Here is an 18,846-nt window from a genome sequence, read left to right on the forward strand (position 1 = left end):
AAAATGACTTTGCATTAGCCCCCAAGTGCCATGGTGCATGCTGGCAGTGACATGGGACTTGCATGTTTGATGTAACCTCAACTTGAATAATGTAGCCCCCAAGTGTCGGGTCGTAAGCCTGCAGCAACTCGGGACTATTACCTCCATTGTAAAAATAATCATATCCATTGATAAATAATAGCCTTTGTGCTAAAGCGACTTTGAACATCATATTAATGTAGTAAAGGTGATAACCCAAAACTTAGAAGACAAAATTTCCAAGTATTTAACATCATCATGAAAATCTAGCCAAGTTTGGCTTATTAGAAATTTGAATACCTTATTAGCTGACAAGTAAATCCATAGTTTTAATATTTGGCGGCTCTTGGCCGATGGCAACTTAATGCTCATTCCTTGTAAGCCAGAATTTCATATCCCGACGGCTTATAGCCTTTGAGAAAATCAAGAATTGATAACCCTTTTGAGACACCAATTTCAATCTTTGATGATGGGCTTCAACTTAATCATTTACGTAAGTCATAGTTCTGCAAATCCTGCACAGAATTTAAACAACATATGCCCTGGCGACTTAATGTCAAAAGCCAGGGCGGGTAACAACCCAAACATAATATAGTCTTTATGCAAGTATGGAAAAGACTATAACTAAGGTCATTCAAGCCTATACATACTGACGATTTATCGTCAAAAGCCAGGGCGGGTTATGAAACCTCGCATATTTATATAATCAGGAAACATTCTTGTAGAGTTGGTTCATACTGTCGGCTTACATCGCCGTATCCAATAAGGGCAATAATCCAATGGTTGATAAATGCATGATTCCAATGGTGAAATCCAAAATATACCGGCGACTTAAAGTCCATAGCCAGGGTCGTTTTAAACATAATCATGCATAAACAATATCATACCTGTGATATTGAATCGTACTGCCGGCTTATGATACCTGTGCAGTAAGGGTGATAACCCAAAACTTAGAAGCCAAACCTTCCAAGTATTAATATTGTCATATGCTGCCGACTTATCGTCCAAAGTCGAGCCGGGTTAAATAGAAACCACACATATATGAGCAAAAAGTCTCAAGACAAACCCAAAAGACTGTTTTCAAAAAACTTAAGTCAAACAGAGAGAAAAAGCGAGGCTTCTGATTCGAATACGATCAGCAAATCGTTCCAAAGTGGTTAAGCTAGGATTCGAATACGATCATGTAGCCCTAGTGGCTTTGGCGTTGCGCCAATCAAGAGGGTACTGACAGCTATGTTCTCTTTGGTTCAAATATGACCTATGTTTGAATAGGAAGCCCCCTAATGACCTTGAGAGTTTTTTAACGACTCTGATTCGAATACGATCAAAGTTGGTTCCCAAAAGGGGTTGATCTATGATTCAAATACGACCAAGAAGCCCCTTAGTGAGATTGGCAGTGTGCCAATCAAGAGGGTACCGACAGTTATGTTCTGTTTGGTTTGAATACGACCTATGTTTGAACAGGAAGCTCTCAAGTGCTCATATAAGTTTTGGCATTGCGCCGATCAAGAGGGTACTGATAGCTATGCTCGATGAGCAGGAAGCTCCCAAGTGACCATAATAAGATAAGCCGTAAGGCAGGATACCCATGTTTGAACCACGCATCATGGCAGCAAGTTCTCTTTGGCAACCTTTAATTTTTCTGAGAACTCAAACTTGTGAGAGATTAATTCTTTTTGAACCAGAACTTTAAACCGATTTGAGAGCTTCAGAGCTTTGTGGGAGATAAGTTTCCCTTGAACTGGATTTTGATCAGGAATCCTTCTTTTTAAGCCAGAGATTCTCTGACGGCCTTCAAATTTTCCCCAATAGGGCAGTAGCCTCCGATACCGGGTTATCTTCCCTCCACTAACCTGGAGTTCTTGAATCTGCTTTGAACTGGCAATCATTTACTGAGCCATGTCATCCTAGCTCCCAAGTCTCAAGGCGGCTTGAGGAATTGTCTTGAGATTCTCCATAATTGACCATAGCAGAAGGTGTATATCATTGGCGTTGATAGCGCAATGTGAATCCATAGAATGTTGAGGTGACTGGGGCGGTTTATAAATGATCATGTATGAGCTGTGTCAGCAACTCAGTCAATGGTTTCTTCCAACTGACTGTTTGAAGTTAACCAAATAGTAGGGGCGACAACTTGTGCGCCTGTCCATTGAGCCATCCAGTGCAGACGGCGGCTGATAATACATGATAATTTACCTCCAATTTGTTGGAAGAAAACCGGGATACCCAAGCAGTGACTTGCTCATACTCAATAAATAGCTCATGCAGACAGGTGCGGCCCGGTGTGTTGATGTAGACCAGGCCGCAAGAGATGGATGGAAAAGACGACCGCATCATCAGAGGCGGCTCAGACAGATGAATCGGCCGCGGTATTGTAAGCCGGTGCGGACGAGCAAGTTGTCAACAATTGTCCTATGTAAAAATGTTACAGGGCATAATAATTGTTTTTTACAGAAAATAATAAGTGTTTAATAATATAAATTTAGATATCACCTGATGTTTGTGAATGACAGATGATCTGTATGCCGCGTCAGAGGCGGAACAATATAATCTCGGCGGTTCAGACAGACCGCGACTCCCGGTGACTCAACATAGCAGAGGCAGCTCAACGTGGCCCCGACGGTTTAACGCGGTGGCGATGGCGACGTTGGGATGAAGCCTTTTCAGAATTGTTTTTGTACTAACACCCTTTTTGTTCGAGGGGCAGTCAACTTGCCGTACCACCAACAATGAGTAGTCTCAGACCCTTCTTAATTAAAATAGCACAAGTGCCATCGTTGGTCTTGAGCCTTCGGAACTTGGCATTCAACTTGTGTAGCACCTTGCTAGGAGACTCCTCAAAAATCTGTGCAAACTAGAGTAACGCGGCAGTGAGGAGCGCTGCGCGGCTCGGCGGGACAGCAGCAAGTGGGCGGCCCGTGGCGGTGACTAAAAGCCTGGTCGGTGCAGCGGCTCTGCAGTAGAGCACCTGCAGTGCTTTCTTCTCAGGCATCATCCGTTCGCTTTGTTTAAAACCAATTTGAGAGCGGCGGCGACTGGAAGCAGGCTTGACAAAGCGACCACGTTGGAGAGGGCGACTCATGCCCTAGCAAGACGAGGTTGTGGCGCTCATGGTTAGTGGCGGCGGCTGTGGCCACCACGGCGAAGACGATTCATGCGGCAAGTTGGGCGGCGGCTCTCAGGGCCACGGGTGCGAACTCGCGCGGGGGTAGTGGCTCACCGCGGTGAAAACGGAGAGGGCAGCAAGCCGTTCATCCGGGCTGGCTTAGTGCAGCCACAACAGAAGTAACACGAGGCATAGGCAGCTGGCTCTAAGGCGAGGTCGTGGCGCGACGGAGATGGCGGTTCGGAGCCGGTGACTTAGGTGGTTGGTCGCTACGGCCGAAATCAACTTGTCGGCCAGGGTGGCTCAACGACGGAGGAAACCATACGAAGCCCTGCTGGAGGTAGGGCAACTGAGGCCTGTCGCAGTAGAGGAGAGGCGCTCGCGAGGTGAGGCCACAACGACAGAGACATGCCTATCCCCATGTCCGAGTCGTGGCCTGTCAATCAATCCACGTGTGAGTCATGGTCTTCCCTTTTTTCTAAGGCCGTCTTGCTGACTGTAGTACTGCTTCTGTTGGCCTCATCTTTGAACAGAGCAGAAATACCAGTATTGTGTAATACCTCCGTAAGCTTCTTCATCTTCAACCTGGGAATATGTGCTAAGTCACTTTACGTATGTGGTAATAACCTTTGAACCTTCTACGTGGGATTTTGCCTATCCCTGTAGACTCCACATGATGAACAGGAGTACTAATTGAAAGTATTTGATGACTGGGTTGACTTTGGCTCTAAGTAGAAAGTTTTGTATCAAACTGGGTCACCCCTGCTGTGCTCTCGGCTCTGAAAGGCGAGTGGCGGCTCAGCAGCATACGGCAGTGACTCTGCAGTAGGCAGATGCGACGGAAAAAACCCGAAGGCGGGTCACAGCCGGCGAGGCTGAGGCGGAGTCCAATGGGGCCTCAAAGCTGATGTAGCAGCCCCCAAGTTGTAACCAGTTTGAACTGATTGGGCCATGGCCTTTTCCCGATCTATTAGTACTCAAACAGTACTATCCTTTTTTACAGTACTACAAGTGGAAGTGCTTGGGGTTTGATTTGGTCTTCAGGCCAGAAAAAGTAATGGCAATGACAACTTGGTGATTTGACGCATACCCTCCTAGCTTTGCCTCTGCTGCCATGATTTATCCTTGGGAGCAACAAAGAAACTCGTATTCAATCAGTACGTCTGGATTTTAATGCCACAGAGGAAATTAGACCTTCGAATTGGATTTAGATACGGATACGGTGCCGTCAAACCTGTCGGACTCGGCGACTTGTATATCGTTCCGATTGATTACGGATACGAGACTTCGACTTGCAGCGGCAGCGAAGATTAACCCGGCCTCGATGCACTACAGAAAATAGCTAATTTGCCGTCAGGGGACGTCTTTGTCGTCAGTTTTTAATCGGGTAGATGGCAAAGAACTGGTTTCCCCGTCATCAACAGACGGCAAAGAAAAATTGACGGCAAAACAAACTTTGCCATCTGCGAAAAAAACACAGACGGCAAATAGCTCACTTTGCCGTCTGCAACAAATATCACAGACATCAAAGGACCTTTGCCGTCTAGGTTTGCTTTAGCAGACGACAAAAACTCTTTGCCGTCTGTGTTTCTTTGGCAGACAACAAAGTGAGCTCTTTGCCGTCTGTAATTTTTTCGCAGATGCCAAAGAGAAAGCACATTACACGGATCCATCACTTGGATCGATGACTTGGCAACATCTAAGTCGCACATCCCACCCCCGTCGGACGCACGCCCCCACACAGCCTCTGAGCCATGATGCACACTCCCCCACGCACACCCTCACCCACGACCGTACGTGCCCCACCCCACCCACAACTCCATCCCATCTCCTTCACCACCGAGCTCCATCCTCTTCTCTGTCCCTCCTCCCTCCTGCTCCCTCCTTTCTCCTTCTCCTCGGAGCAGCCGCACGTCGCCGGCCAACGCTCCCCCACCCGCCCGGCGACCCCCAGCAGCCGCACGCTGCGCCAACCCGTCCCTGAGCAGCTCGACGGTACGTCCAGCGCCCGCGTCCACCCCTCCGCCGCACGCCGTGGCCAGCGCCCGTGCCCAGCCTCCATCCGCCGCCGCGCCAAGCGCCCTCCATCCGCGCGCCTGAGTTCGTCCTCAGCGCCTACTCCGTGCTCACCCGAGCTTCACGATGACAGGCCTCACGCTGCGGCCAGCGCCCTTCCCGAGCAGCTGCACGCCGCGGCGAGCGCCCGCACCCGGCCTCCATCCGCTGCCGCACGCCCAAGCCCGTCCTCACTGCGAGCTCCATGCTCACCCGAGATACGCGTCGACAGTAGCCGGGCGCTCCGCTTCGCGAGCTCCGCCGGTCGTGCACCGCCCATCCCTAACCTCCCTCGCATGCCTCCCCGCGGCCCTGGAGCGAGTTAGCTCCCGAGTGCGGCCTGGACCGGAGCAGCGAGGCTGAGCAGGGCCGGACGGCAGCGCGGCGAGCAGTGCATGACAGAGTAGCACGACGAGCGGTGGGGCGAGCAGACCTGCAGTGGAGAAGAAGAACCCAATGGCTTTTTGTTTTTACTTTTAAGTGTTCTTTTTGTTAATTTTCATGACTATTCTGTAACTTTATTTCCCTTGGGGTCCTGTTTGCATTTGTACTGCACTATTGTTGAATGAATGAGACTAGCCACGCAGGGCTTTTCCCTGTTAAAAAGAAGAAGGAAAATAGGGCAGTGCACTCGCATGCGTTGACCGCATTGCTCGGGAGTAACGCTGCTGTATTTTTTTAAAAAAATACTCCTTTCTTTGCCGTCTGTGATTTACTAGGCTGACGGCAAAGCTGTTGTCCGGCTGATGGCAAAAGTACTTTTTATTTGCTGTCTGTGATTTATAGGATTGACGGCAAAGATCGCCCAGCTGACGGCAAAGTCTTTGTCGTTTGCCCGATAAAAAGCTGACGACAAAGTACTCTTTGCCGATTTAGGCTTTGCCGACAAAGTTTGCCATCAGCTAGTTGACGGCAAACTCTTTGCCGTCTGTATTCCTGTCTTTGCCGTCTGTACTTGCCTGACGGCAAATTTTCTGATTCCTGTAGTGATGGACCATCTGGTCGTGTGCAAAAATTAACCCGGCCTCGATGGACCATCTGGTCATGTGCATGCCGACAAGTGAATCGTGATGTGTGAAATCTATACTCCTAGCAACTCTGTTGCTTGGTAGTTAAATGGACAATAACCTCATTCTTAGCATGTTGATTATTGAATCATCACCCTAAGGTTGATCGTGCTACCTAGCCCTTATTTCCGGTGCACTCTTCGATCAATGAGTTAGGATTGTGTCAATCCCCCGCTCTTTTGATCATATCGTCTTGCCCTGAAAAGCAAGATTGTTCTTGAGCTTAGTAACATACCAGTGGTTCATGATTTTATGAATGCCTTCTTGAAGGTATCACTAGGTTGTCACCTGACCGGTATGTTGAGTTCGTGATTAAGTAGGTTCATCCCAATGAACCACCCTTTCTCCAAGAATATGTGTTGGATACCCCTGAGCTAGTTGGTTAAGTTGAACAACAACTTGGAGAGTTGGAAGATAAAAGCAAGTCTGACTTAGTTCATTCTAAGGGATATCTTGTATGTGTGTTGAAGAAAGATGGTATTTTCATCGATTGACCCTCGTGATCAGTTGTTGGACCTATTGTCTTGTCCAAACTTTGATTTGAGTGTGGGCCATCCTCAAATCAAATTAGAACCAAAGATGTTCGTAATGTTGTCTTACTCGTGGTTGATTCCTCGAGCATACACTGTTATATCTTTTGGGTCTGACCAATGTTATCACCGTGTTCACTTAATTGTGGAATTCCACCTATATGGAAGCCTGGATGGATTATTGTTGAGCCCAGTGACAACACTTTGATCTTGTCCATGATTCATGTTGAACATCTAAGTTAGCATTGGAAATTTTTATAAGCATTATCTTCATGTCCCGTTGATGAAGCATATGTTCAGATGAAATAAGTTACTTCCTCTAATTCCTGTGCATTTGATGCAAGTTGCCGCAGTGAATTCGAGAAAGTCAATGTTGCTTCCTATGGAATCATCCCAAGTTAGTTATGCACATGTGCGAAGTATCTGTGGGTTGGAGACTTGCAACCTTCATTCCATATGTATCCCTAGCACACCAAGTCATTGATTGAATTGTTCCAGATAAAGGAGTCTGTTCTCAAGTGAATACTTTAGATTTCCGGGTGGAGACTTTGATATCATTAATGATGGTTCCCCTCCGGAACTCGGTAGTGTTTTATTATAAGACTACTATGTGGTCATGCTTGTCTGGGACAGCATGTTCACATGTGTGTAGCAGAACCAACGCATGTTTTGGAGCTTGCTATCGTAGTTCATTCCCCGAGAATCTCGCAACGCCATCTCGTCGATTTGTGTTGCAGACTTTCATTTTACTTTCTAGACTTGATGAGTCTGGAATATTCTGACACCAACCAAATCTGAATCTCAGGTAGATATGATGGTTGGAACGTGTCCCAAGAACTATAATATTGGTCTCTCTGTAACCGGTAAGGTGGATGTCGTGGCCAACACACCCACCCGGAAGACCCATTATTGTAGTATCTTGATTGAGGAAGTTGGCCACCTCCCCATAAGGATCTCAAACGGTTTACTCCAGTAGTTGTTCCCTATGGATTCTTGTGCTTCCGAAGTCCGACCCTTTTACTTGATGTTCTAGATACCAAACCATATCAATAAATGGGTTACGCTAGCACATCAAGGAGAACATTAGAAGCGGAGTGCTAAATGTCTCTCGGCCGATCATTAGATTTTGTTTCCTTGGCCTCGCTAAGGTGAAATCTGAGAAGGTGTTATCTTCCTTTGCATCTGCATCGTCCATCACTGTTCATCAGGGTAGTATGTTGTGTTGCCGAGATCCTTGGCACGAATATTGGTAAAACCTTGATGAATATGGAAATGCTCAAGTTTTTCTTCGATTATGCCATAACCTTTCAAACAATGGAATCACTCTCTACTGTTGAGTTTCTCCCAGTTACTAGAATCATTCCCAGCATTAGCATTTTGTTCCTATCTTGCACTGCCATTGTGCCATTCAACCATGGACTACCCTTCTCGGTAATTTCTGGTCAGGATCATCTTCAAAAGTGGTCCTACCGTGGGTCCCATCCATTTCTGATGATAAGAAAAAATCATCCATTGCGTTGTCTTCAACAAGGTAGTCCACATCATCCATTCTACTCCGGGTATGCCATCCCTTCGTACTCGGCCAAACAATTGTTGTGATTTGCCTTAGGCTGGTATAAAGAGTTTCAATGATCTCTGAATCAGAAGTAATTCTTTTTGCCACTTAAGGGAATATTTCTATGAGTCACCTTCCTTAAGATGTCTCGTTATGGTATCATGGCAACACAACTCCTTGCTAGGTTGACAACCATTCACCACCCTCTTAAGTGTGGAATTGTTGTATACCTAGTGAACCTTCGTCATCTGTTACATGCCATCCCTCTGGATGTATGTTTCGTGTCTCAGCTCGAGAGATGTTTCATTGTCTCACTCCATGAGTTCATCCTTAGTTGTTCGATATTCGAGAAGATCGATCCTTCTAGGGTTTTCCTTTTCCTCTCGTTGTCATGTTGGTTGGAGTTCTCAGAACAAGACATCGAGAGAGAGAGATGGTGATCGAATCAACGTTCTCACGAAGTGCAACCTGGATCATAAAGATTGTGTTAGTCTGCGTTCCCTTCTCTACATTACCCTACGCTTGAATCTCGCAACGAGATTCTTGTTTAGTGTGGTTGAGTTGTCACAAACCTAGTCAGTGCATGCATTAGAGTGGCTGCATCATGTTTACTTCTCTTAGAAACTTTGAAATGGGGATGACAAAACCCCTAGCACCCCCTAAACCAACTAGGGTTTACTAAAATCTTTTTCAATGAACCTGAAATGCCCTTCTAAAATGTTCATCATCTTTGCCTTGGTCTAGGACCTCTGACAGAAATGGTGGACAATTTTCTAGGACATCATAAGGTCACTTGATTGAATCACATGCTATTTGCATTTGGGCATTTAAATGATATAAAATATTTTAAATGCTCAAATAATCATAAACTAAAATGTTTACTATTGGATATATTCTAAACAGTAGCCATGAGTAGTTTCATGATTTTTGGAAGTGTCTAGGTATTTCTAGAAAAGCCACAAAGTTACAGAAGAAAAAGAAAAAACAGAAATAAAAAGGAAGCTTACCTGGCACAGCCCACCTGGCCTGGCACTGTGTGGCCTAGCCCACTGGCCCCTGCCAGTCATCACCCACCTCTCGCCAGAGCAGGCAGGAAGCTGCCTGTCGGCCCACGCGCCGCCGTGAAGCTCACAGCCACCATGCTCCCCTTGCCTCCCCGATGCGCCAAGGAGCTCCGCCGTCGACCTCTACATCGTCTCCATCAAGCCACGCGAGCGGATGTACCTCGCTTGATCGTCCCCGACCCCTTCTTCCTCCTCGATCACCAGAGATCCATCTCGCTGCCCCGACTGCTCTTGGCCTTCTCCAAGCTTGCCGTCTGCACCGCTGCAACCGCCGTGAGCCTCTCCCTCGAACCCCCCTCTCTGTTGTACCGTTTGCACGCCGTAGCTCCAACTTCACTGACGACCGAGAACCGCCGCCGCCTGAGGTCGCTGTCGACGCAGCTTCGGTGACCTAATGGTCACCCCGGCATGTCTAATTTGATCACTGACTCGCGTAGCGTCCCCCTAGCACAAAACTCCATCCGTTTGCACGCTGCGGCCTTGATACCGTGCTCACCCGAGCTTCGGCCGCCATCAAGGTCTCGTCGTGCTCAACTTCGGCCACCTCAGCCCCTCTCGCTTGCACAGGGAGATGTGGAGCACTCCCAGTAGCATGCAGAGCTCCTCCCCCGCTATTTTGGTCGTCGAAGGAGCGATTCCGAGCACCTCCACCATCTCTGGCTTTGCCAGCGACGAGCCGTGGACCAAGTCCGGCGTGTTTGACCATTTTGACCTGGGGTTTGACCTCCCCAGGGTCGCTGACGTGTAGGCCCAGGCCCCTGCTAATTTTGGGTTAAGTGCTAATTAAACTTAAATTAGCCCCTGCTAATGCTGACATGTGGGCCCAGGGCCTTAACTAGTCTAGGTTAGGATTAGTTTAGTGCTAATTAACTTAGGTTAGTTAGTTAGACACTGACATGCGGGACCCACGGGTCAGGTTTGACCTTGGTTAGCGCAGTTGATCTGCTGACGTAATGCTTACGCAATGCTGATGCGGTAAAGCCTTTCTGGAATTAAAATAAATCAGAAAAGGTTTAGAAATTCCAAAAAATACTTTAAACTTCTAAAATTCATAGAAATTAATCTGTAACTCCGAATGCAAAGATTTATATATGAAAAATGATCAGAAAATTCCAATCTATCCACCTATACTTGTTTCATGCATGTTTAAACAACTTAACTTGCTGTTTAGTGCAAAACATGATAAAGCATTATTTAAATTCATAAGATGAGTTTGGGGTTGAACCTTTGGTTCAAAATGGATCAAACCCATCTGGTTGTAGTTGCATTAGCCCAACACACTCATTTTGCCATGTCATGATCATGCATCATATTATGCATTGCATTGATTGTGTTTCCTTCTCTGTTGTTGGTATTTGTCCCCTCTCAGTAGACGACGTTCCGACGATGTGATCGATGACACCGATGAAGAGCTATACTATCTCTAGGAGTGTCAGGCAAGCAAAACCTCCTTGTTCATTCCTATACAATCCCACTCTCTCGCTCCTGCTCTCTTTTACTGCATTAGGACAACAATACATACTACGGTAGTTGAACCCCTTTTCCTATGCATGACCTGTCATTGCCACAGTAAATAGATGAAACCCACTAGCATGAGTAGGAGTTGTTTGAGCCCTGATGTGCTTACTCATTCATGCTTGTTTGTCATGCCTGCTACTGCCTATAGTTGAGTCAGGTCTGATTCATCGGGGCTGAATTGGAAAGTGGTGAACATGTCCTACTGTGTGTGAGCTAAGTGTGTGAACATGATTTGGTAAAGGTAGTGGTGAGAGGCCATGTAGGAGTACATGGTGGGTTGTCTCATTGAAACCATCCTCAGGAACTGAGTTCTGTGTTTCTGATCCATGATCAGCTACTACCACGCATTGGGCCCGAAACCAATTGACCCTCTCGACTTATTAACCGCCTCTGTCCTCTATCCGGGAGTTGCAAGTAGTTTCCGGTGTTTGTAGTTTGATGAGGACAAGGATACCATAGTTACACCCACAATCCATGCTACTATACCTATCGGACCAATTACTAGAGCCCGCGCACGCGAGTTAAATTATCAGGTACTTTCGTTTCTTAGTAATGTTTCTAATGTTCATGAGAATGTGATGCTGCCTAACTTGGATACATTTGTGTTGCTTACTATTGAAGGGCTTAGCACAGACAAGAAGGATGAACATTGGAGCATGATCAAGCACGGAGATGAAGGAGTGTGCGAAGAGAACAAGAACGGAGGTTCCAGTGGAGATTTCCGAACTTTGAAGCCACCATGATGACATACCAAAAGATGGACGAAATATACAAGATGGCTTGTAATAAATTTCGTCCATAGCTTATTATTGGTGTTGCGCTACCTTATTTTTGGGCCAGGCCCATGCAATCTATTTTTAGAGTCCGTATCGTAGGGGAAACGACTTAGGAGGTGTTTTAGTCCCACCTTGCCAAGGGTGGACGAAATCCCCTCTCTTTTCCCTATAAATACAGCCCTTAAGGCACCATTTAGATTTGGGTTTTATTTAGTTAAAAGTTAGCCATCGCTGCAACTTCATGTACTTCGTTTGTGTCCAACGACCAGACCAAGACCGCTTATGAAACCCCACTTTTATCAATACTTCATCCATACTCGCAATATTCAGATTGCTTAATCATATTCTTGCTTGTTCTTCGATTGCTTGCAGGAATAGACCTTTGTGGTCAGGTTGATCGTGCCCCAGCGTGGTCAATAACCTCGCGGAGTTGGTTTAGCGATTGCTAAGGCGTAACGTCGTGCATGTTTGTAGTCGGATCGTCAAAGTCGTCCCCACCAAATCGATAGTTATCATCTCATGGAAAGATCGGGACCCCGCCTCTATCATAGTTGCTGGACACCATGCACAGTGCTGGCCTGAGGGGTGGGCTGTGATGCGGTAGGCACGTGGCCGGGTATGTCGGGCGCCCGTTTGGTGTCGAGGAACCCTGTACACATCGTTCGGGGCTGTATGTGGAAACCTCGGCCGGACTCCCTACTGATGGAACCTGAATAGGCGATAAACCTGGACCAGGGGCTTGTGTGGTTAGTTAGGTCGTGGCCGACACCCTCGCTGGGTTTCCGCTTGAAGGTTGCCGAGTACATGTCATGTAAACGACGATAAGTGGTGAAAGCGTGTGTGAAGAAGTACACCCCTGCAGGGTTAATATCATCTATTCGAATAGCTGCGTCCGCGGTAAAGGACCTCTGGGTTGCCTATACAGTTCATAGAGAAGTGAAAGTGGATACTCTAAAATACGCAAGATAAGCGTGAGTGATCTAGATGGCATTCTCGTAGGGAGACGGGAGCGGATCCATAGTGGTGTATTGATATGGTGACTATGTTGACTCGTGTGCGCCACCCCAAAAGAGTTACTTACAGTCGTAGTCAGGATAGCCACCGAGTCAAAGCTGGCTTGCTGCAGTTAAGCCCCACCATTCCTTTGTTGATAATGCTGCATATGTAGTTAGTTCTGATGTAAGTCTTATTGGGTACATTTGTACTCACGTTTGCTTAATTTATGTTTTTGCAGAGAGACTTCAGTCTCCCTAGTAGTTCTGCGTGGACTTCGACGTTTAGCTTGTTACCTCAGCTACGATCTTGTGCCCTCGGTAGGATCTTGTAGATAGTCAGGCTTCTCTGCCATTTTCATTTGTAGTTGTCTATACTCAGACATGTTATGCTTCCATTGTTTGTATGCTCTGAATGTTGGGCCATGAGACCTATGTTTGTAATACTTGGCCCCTCGGAGCCTATTGAATAAATACTTGGGTTGTAGAGTTGTGTTGTGATGCCATGTTGTATTTGCACATATCAAGCATATTGTGTGTATGTTATTTAAATGCTTGGAAAGTGTGGGATCCGACAACCTAGTTGTTTATTCTTGGTAGCCTCTCTTACCGGGAAATGTCTCGTGGTGATTCCAGTAAGCCAAGGTAGCTTGCTACTGCTCTGGAACACTTAGGTTGGCTGGCATGTGTCCTTCTTCGTTCCTGCGTCTATCCCTTCAGGGAAATGTCATGCGTTGTTTCTTTAAGTCCCTGTAGCTTGCTACGACTTGGGTTCATACATTGTTGATCGACACGTTCATTGTTGGGTCATGTATGCCTGTCCCTATAAGTTAGGGCTGCCTTGGGTTTACGACAAGTCATGTCGGCCCGGGTTCTTTGTCATATGGATGCTAGCGACACTATCATATACGTGAGCCAAAAGGCGCAAATTGTCCCAGGCCAGGTATGGTGGAACCCATGGGAATACCGTGCGTGAGACCGCAAAGTGATATGATGTGTTACATGCTAGATCGGTGTGACATAGGATCGGGGTCCTGACACGGGGCCTCCCCCGCGCTGCGTGGAGCAAGACGCTGCTCGGAGTTAGGTCCCCCGCCGGGGAAGGCGCCGACGAGCCCTTCCCCACGGCGGAGGGCCTACGGTCGCTGATAACCCATAAGTATAGGGGATCGCAACAGTTTTCGAGGGTAGAGTATTCAACCCAAATTTATTCATTGGACACAAGGGGAGCCAAAGGATATTCTCAAGTATTAGTAGTTGAGTTGTCAATTCAACCACACCTGGATAACTTAGTATCTACAGCAAGGTATTTAGTACCAAAGTAGTATGATAGTAATGGTAATAGTGGCAAAAGTAAAGATAGCAGTTTTGTAGTGATTGTAACAGTAGCAACGGAAAAGTTCATAGGGATTGGATCAGTGGTGGATAATTATGTCGGATGCGATTCCTCATGTAATTGTTATAAGATAGGGTGACACAGGACTAGCTCCAGTTCACCAATGTAATGTAGGCATGTATTCCGAATATAGTCATACGTGCTTATGGAAAAGAACTTGCCTGACATCTTTTGTCCTACCCTCCCGTGGCAGCGGGTCCTAGTGGAAACTAAGGGCTACTAAGGCCTCCTTTTAATCGAGTACCGGACCAAAGCATTAACACGTAGTGAATACATGAACTCCTCAAACTACGGTCATCACCGAGAAGTATCTCGATTATTGTCACTTCGGGGTTGTCGGATCATAACACATAATAGGTGACTATAGACTTGCAAGATAAGATCAAGAACTCACATATATTCATGAAAACATAATAGGTTCTGATCTGAAATCATGGCACTCGGGCCCTAGTGACAAGCATTAAGCATAGCAAAGTCATAACAACATCAGTCTCAGAACATAGTGGATACTAGGGATCAAACCCTAACAAAACTAACTTGATTACATGGTAAATCTCATCCAACCCATCACCGTCCAACAAGCCTACGATGGAATTACTCATACATGGCGGTGAGCATCATGAAATTGGTGATGGAGGATGGTTGATGATGACGACGGCGACAGATTCCCCTCTCCGGAGCCCCGAACGGACTCTAGATCAGCCCTCCCAAGAGAGATTAGGGCTCGGTGGCGGCTCCGTATCGTAAAACGCTATGAAACTTTCTCTATGATTTTTTTCTCCGCGGAACGGAATATATAAAGTTGGAGTTGAGGTCGATGGAGCATCAGGGGGCCCACGAGACAAGGGGGCGCGCCCAGGGGAAGGGGCGCGCCCCCCACCCTCATGGATAGGGTGTGGCCCCACTAGCCTTGATTCTTTTGCCAGTATTTTTTATATTTTCCAAAAGTTATCTCCATGGATTTTATGGCATTCCGAGAACTTTTGTTTTTTGCACAATAAGTAACACCATGGCAGTTCTGCTGAAAACAGCGTCAGTCTGGGTTAGTTTCATTCAAATCATGCAAGTTAGAGTCCAAAACAAGGGCAAAAGTGTTTGGAAAAGTAGATATGTTGGAGACGTATCAAATCCCCCAAGCTTAAACCTTTGCTTGACCTCAAGCAATTCAGTTGATAAACTGAAAGTGAGAAAGAAAAACTTTTACAAACTCTATTTGCTCTTGTTGTTGTAAATATGTAAAGCCAGCATTCAAGTTTTCAGCAAAGATTATGAACTAACCATATTCACAATAGCACTTAGGTCTCATGTTTACTCATATCAATGGCATAATCAACTAGCGAGCAATAATAAGAAATCTCGGATGACAACACTTTCTCAAAACAATCATAATATTATATAACAAGATGGTATCTCGCTAGCCCTTTCTGAGACCGCAAAACATAAATGCAGAGCACCTTTAAAGATCAAGGACGAACTAAACATTGTAATTCATGGTAAAAGAGATCTAGTCAAGTCATACCCAATATAAACTAATAGTAATGCATGCAAATGATAGTGTGATCTCCAGCGGGTGCTTTTTAATAAGAAGGTGATGACTCAACATAAAAGTAAATAGACAGGCCCTTCGCAGAGGGAAGTAGGGATTTGCAGAGGTGCCAGAGCTCGATTTTAAAATAGAGATGAATAACATTTTGAGCGGTATACTTGCACTGTCAACGCAACAACTATGAGATCTCGATATCTTCCATGCTACATACATTATAGACGGTTCCCAAATAGAATGGTAAAGTTTATACTCCCCCACCACCAACAGGCATCAATCCATGGCTTGCTCGAAACAACGAGTGCCTCCAACTAGCAACAGCCCCGGGGGAGTTATGTTTTAATTATTTCAATTTGCTTTGATCTTTTTGATCATGGGACTGGGCATCCCGACTCCCCTTGAGAATAACCCACCTAGCATGGAAGATACAGACAACCCTAGTTGAAACATGAGCTGGTCGAGCATACAAAATAGAATTTCATTTGAAGGTTTGGAGTTTGGCACATACAAATTTACTTGGAACGGCAGGTAAATACTGCATATAGGAAGGTATGGTGGACTCATATGGAATAACTTTGGGGTTTATGGAGTTTGGATGCACAAGCAGTATTCCCGCTTAGTACAGGTGAAGGCTAGCAAAATACTGGGAAGCGACCAACTGAGAGAGCGACAATAGTCATGAACATGCATTAAAATTAATCAACACTGAGTGCAAGCATGATTAGGATATAATCCACCATGAACATAAATATCATGAAGGCTATGTTGATTTGTTTCAACTACATGCGTGAACATGTGCCAAGTCAAGTCACTGGAATCATTCAAAGGAGGCTACCACCATATATACCACATCACAACCATTTTAATAGCATGTTGGCACGCAAGGTAAACCATTATAAGCTCCTAGCTAATTAAGCATGGCATAAGCAACTATAATCTCTAATTGTCATTGCAAACATGTTTGTTCATAATAGGCTGAATCCGGAACGATGAACTCATCATATTTACAAAAACAAGAGAGGTCGAGTTCATACCAGCTTCTCTCATCTCAATCAGTCCATCGTATATCGTCATTATTGCCTTTCACTTGCATGACCGAACGGTGTGTATAATAATAATAGTGCACGTGCATTGGACTAAGCTAGAATCTGCAAGCATTCAATTCAAGAGAGAAGACAATATGGGCTCTAAGTTAAATCAATAATCATGCATATGAGAGGCACTAAACATTTTCATTATGGTCTTCTCCTCTCGACCCCCAAAGGAAAGAAAAGAAATAAAACTATTTACACGGGAAAGCTCCCAACAAGCAAAAGAAGAACGAGAAATCTTTTTGGGTTTTCTTTTTAATTACTACTACAAGCATGGAAATTAAACTAACTAATTTTTTTTGGGTTTTCTTAAGGTTTATCAAACACACAAGAAGAAAGCTAGAAAAAGAATTTAAACTAACATGGATAATACAATTAAAGAGTATGAGCACCGATAACTAGAATAGTGTGTGAACATAAACGTAAAGTCGGTGAGAAATACGTACTCCTCCAAGCTTAGGCTTTTGGCCTAAGTTGTTCTATGCCCAAGGATCGCGGCTACTCTCCCCGGTGTACTGAGGAGTGTCATCTGGATACCACTGGCTAGCGATCTCCTCCGGATCCCACTGATAACAGGATGGACGATAGGGGTCCAGTGGTGGTTTTGGCTCAGGCTCTGGAGCTGATGTCTAGCCCCAGTGCGCGTACACGGTCGTACTTCAGCTACACGAGGAAGATTATACTTGGCCTTTTCTTTCTCCTTAGCTTGTTTATCCTTAGAGCTTTGACTAGAAGAGCCCCTCAATAATCTCCTCATCATTTTATGAAAATTTCTGAAATTTATAGTGACTTCAAAATAAAAATGAATCAAACTAAACAAGATTGATGGCAACTACTCCCATAAGTGCCTAGAGCCTATATCATGCATTAGAATTACTTGGTACCCATAAATTTGACATGCAAGCTCAAGAACAGGGTCACCTAGGCAGCAAAAATTTGCAATGAATAAAGCACTAGAACAAAAACTAATTGGACCAATGGAGGTGTCACATACGAAGGAACGATCTCCCAAAGCAGTTTTGTGAATGGAGCTTTGAGCAAGGAGATCGAAAATCGCAGCAAAATGAGCTAGAACTCGTGCTTGAGTTGGATGGGGATTTTTTTGGGAGGAAGATGGAGTGTGAGGGTGCAGGAATAAGTGGAGGGGGGCCACCATGGGCCCACGAGACAGGGGCGCGCCCTGGACCCTCGTGGCGAGGTGCTTGCCCCCCTGCTGTGTTCTCAGTGCCTAAAATCCTCAAATATTCCATAAAAATCATACTAAATTTGCAAGGCATTTGGAGCACTTTTATTTTCGGGATATTTTTTATTGCATGGATAATTCAGAAACAGACAGATAATACTTTTTTTGCTTTATTTATTCTAAATAACGGAAAGTAAAAATAGGGTACAGAAGGTTGTGCCTTCTAGTTCCATCCATCTCATGATCATCAAAAGGAATCCACTAACAAGGTTGATCAAGTCTTGTTAACAAACTCATTCCGAATAACATGGAACCAGAGAAATTTCAAATAATACTAGGTTAGCTCAATGGGGATATGAACATCCCCAACAATAAGAATATCATATTTTTACTTGATAGTAGGAAGAGGAAATTCAAAACCTCCAATAATGATAGTTGGAATTTTTCCAATAGAATTGATGCTATGAACTTGAGGTTGTTTCCTCGGAAAGTGTACCGTATGCTCATTACCATTAACATGAAAAGTGACATTGCCTTTGTTGCAATCAATAACAGCCCCTGCAGTATTAAAAAGGGTCTACCAAGGATAATCGACATACTATCGTCCTCGGGAATATCAAGAATAACAAAGTCCGTTAAGATAGTGACATTTGCCAGCACAACAGGCACATCCTCACAAATACCGACAGGTATAACAGTTGATTTATCAGCCATTTGCAAAGATATTTCAGTAGGTCTCAACTTATTCAATTCAAGTCTACGATATAAAGAGAGAGGCATAACACTAACACCAGCTCCAAGATCACATAAAGTAGTTTTAACATAATTTCTTTTAATGGAGCATGGTATAGTTGGTACTCCTGGATCTCCAAGTTTCTTTGGTATTCCACCTTTAAAAGTGTAATTAGCAAGCATGGTGTAAATTTCAGCTTCCGGTATCTTTCTTTTATTT

This window comes from Triticum aestivum, chromosome 4B (genome assembly GCF_018294505.1).
Source record: "Triticum aestivum cultivar Chinese Spring chromosome 4B, IWGSC CS RefSeq v2.1, whole genome shotgun sequence".
NCBI classification, from domain to species: Eukaryota; Viridiplantae; Streptophyta; class Magnoliopsida; order Poales; family Poaceae; genus Triticum; species Triticum aestivum.